The sequence below is a fragment of the Semicossyphus pulcher genome, unplaced genomic scaffold (assembly GCF_022749685.1).
Source record: "Semicossyphus pulcher isolate SPU_LCO1_2020_fin unplaced genomic scaffold, fSemPul1.0.p SCAF_5, whole genome shotgun sequence".
Classification (NCBI taxonomy): Eukaryota; Metazoa; Chordata; class Actinopteri; order Labriformes; family Labridae; genus Semicossyphus; species Semicossyphus pulcher.
Window position 1 is genome coordinate 31890874 of NW_027211726.1, and position 2938 is coordinate 31893811.

General features: G+C 37.4%; 1 long non-coding RNA gene across 1 annotated transcript; it reads right to left on the reverse strand.

Moving 5' to 3' along the window:
• Positions 1-497: 497 nt before the first annotated feature.
• On the reverse strand, positions 498-2536 carry LOC138609520 (uncharacterized). Its single transcript, XR_011309478.1, has 3 exons — positions 2448-2536; positions 675-737; positions 498-575 (listed from the first exon to the last, which is right to left on the reverse strand). It is a non-coding gene; the product is annotated as an uncharacterized lncRNA (long non-coding RNA).
• Positions 2537-2938: the final 402 nt, after the last annotated feature.

Sequence of the window (2938 nt, forward strand, 5' to 3'; positions counted from 1 at the left end):
ATGCAAGCAATTTTGTCCTCAATAACATTTGGCACTTGTAATGCTGCAGCCTCACCAGAACTTTTCGTATTCAGGGTTTATGTCCTCAGACCCTGTTGGCACATCTACTGAATTGTCTGACTGATCTAACTGAGTGCTTGTATTGAGGACATTAGCTTTAAAGTCTTTTAGTGAGTGTTGGTTGTGTTTTCTGTTTTTGTGTGTGTTGAATGTACTATAAATGTTTGTTTGAAATGTGCATTCTTGAAACACACATGGAACGGTTTCATAATGCTTGAGATGTCCATTTATGTGTTGAAAAAAATCTCTCTCTGATGATAGTCCTCTAAATGAGCACACATGACATTTGAATGTACACCCTTCTACTGCCTTTAAAGATTGCAGCTTAGCATGAATTTTATAAGTGTGATGTATTAGTTTACTCCATGTATTAAATGTACATGGGCAATCAGTGTATGGACATGGATATCTATAACTACCCCGAAGATGCCCATGTGCCTGCCTAAAATGCTGCAACAATAAGTACCTGGTAGCTAGCTCCAAACTGCACTCCTTACACGTCCACATACATCAACCTGTAAATAAAAAAAGACCATTAGCCATATCACATTGAACAAATGACAGTGATAAAAAATAAGCTGGTGTCATCAATTACCAAGTAGCCTATTACTTACTATCACTCAGAGATTGCCGAAGGTAGCTTGGTAACACTGCAAAAGCCACAAAACATGAGGTAACTGCAAAAGATGAGAAAAATATATTAGAGGTATGAATACACATGCACAAATACTTGAAAGGTCTTGCCCTACAGCAGACACTCTCAAACTTCTTAATGCCACAGCCCAATTGAAATCTGAAAATCCTCTGAGGCCCACCCAAACCTTTAAGCACAAGTCTGATCAACACAAGAGCCTAATCATACCAATGAAGAGATATGTCAGTGTTCCAGTGTCACATTTCACCAAATATGGTGTAACACCTGTTTAACTGGGTCAGTCAAATTGAAGAATAACTTTAAATACCACATCTTTTCTAATTTGCTGTAATAGCTTTTTAAAAAAGAAATCAAAGATATTTTATGGTAATTTGAAAGTTATAAAACTGAAAATTAAAAATGTTTAATTTGTATATTTTACATGACCCCTCAAGGCCCATCAGGGCCTTCATGGCTTCACCTTAATAATCACTGCAGAAGCACTGGCCAATGTACACATAAAAACAATAACATTATGAAGAACTATGATTTTCAACAACACTGAAGCTACATATATTGGATCAAATCATGAAAGCATGTAAAACAAATTTTGTTATGGCTTTTTAAGTAAATATTAAATCATGTGCATCAGGAATATAATTATCAATAATCATCTTTTTATGAGATTTGTGTTTGAGATTTTTAAAAATAACAAGCCATTTGTAAATGCTTGAAAATGACTTCAGTTTGTACATGAATATGACAATATCATTAAAATTGATATTTGTAAATATTATATATAATATTAAAAACATAATTTGTGTGCATCAACAATACATATGTGAGCATTTTTTTTAAATATGTAAATATTGATGTAATATTATCTTTATATAAATCTATATATTAATCTCGAGACATATTTATGAAGCCCACTGTGCCTTCATTGAGACTGATTTGACTTCATATCCTGAGCACAGTGAACAAAACGACTCTTCTCTCAATGTTTCAGAGCAACAGACAGCGTCCCCATCACCTGAGTAGTAGTACGTTAACTCACTCACGTTACTCCCTGCAAAGAGATAGAGACGCACTGCTGCTTCCTAATGTGTAGACGGAAACGATCTGAACAGAAAACGCAACAGTGGCATTGCGTTCTCACTTTTTATTCCGCATTTAGACGAGTGTTTTTGGGGGAAATATTTTGTTGTTTTCACCCGCGAGCGTTGTCGTGTAAACAGGGCCGATCCACTACTTTGAGCAGCAAGCATAGTAGTAAATTCTAATGTTAGACATTATTCATGTACTTAACCTTATCATCTGAGTCGCTAGATTCAACTTTTCTGAAAGATTAACACAGCATGTTGCACGTAGTAGGCTAAGTTTTATAAGTTAGCCTATCAACAAACAGTAAAGTTAACCCAGCAATAAACAAACACAAACGGCTAAATAGTCTATATGAAGTCGCGCTTGTTAAAAAATAATAAACTTGCTCTATACAGTGGAGAAACGTGTAGATTCTCACCTTCATGCACAAAAAGTATAAGTTAAACAGTGTTAGCCCTGCAGAGTTAACCCATTCATCTGTCTCTCTTCTGAACCCTGTGCTGCCACTGTGCGCGTCCATGCATGTCCTACGTTCGCGCCCAATTGCCCTTTGAACTTCAAATCAATAAAAGCCCCTGGCTAAAAAACTGGCTAAATCTAGCGAAAATTTCACAGGAAGGAACTACTGAAAAAAAAAACGAAAACTTACACAGAAATGGAGTTGCACCCTGTAGTCTCAGGTTAGAAGGTTAAAATGGTGGACTCCGGTGAGCATGGAAAGTTCACTCAAAGGGTGTGGTCACCTGCGGTTGAAGGATAGGACAGAGGAGACAATGAATACATTTTAGGTTGCACTTGTTAAACAACTTTTGGTTTTATTTGAATTAATATATTTTCATTAGACAAACAATATATTAATGTGTCACATCTAAGAAGGGCTTGAATCAATTAGCATTTGGACTGGACATTAAACAGACTTTACCCAGCTAGCTCCCTTGTACAAGTCCATGTAACGTTTGATTGAGCCCATGTGTCAACAGAGTAAAGGGCGAATTGCGTTTTTACAGCCCGTGCATGGCCAATATGGCGGCGGTGTGTCCGCAGAGCAGGTCATTGTCGGCGGATTTCACCGCTAACGAGTGGCAGGCGGTTGTTGTTCTTCTGCCGTCGATGTCGCCACGGCATTGGACCGCCCACCCC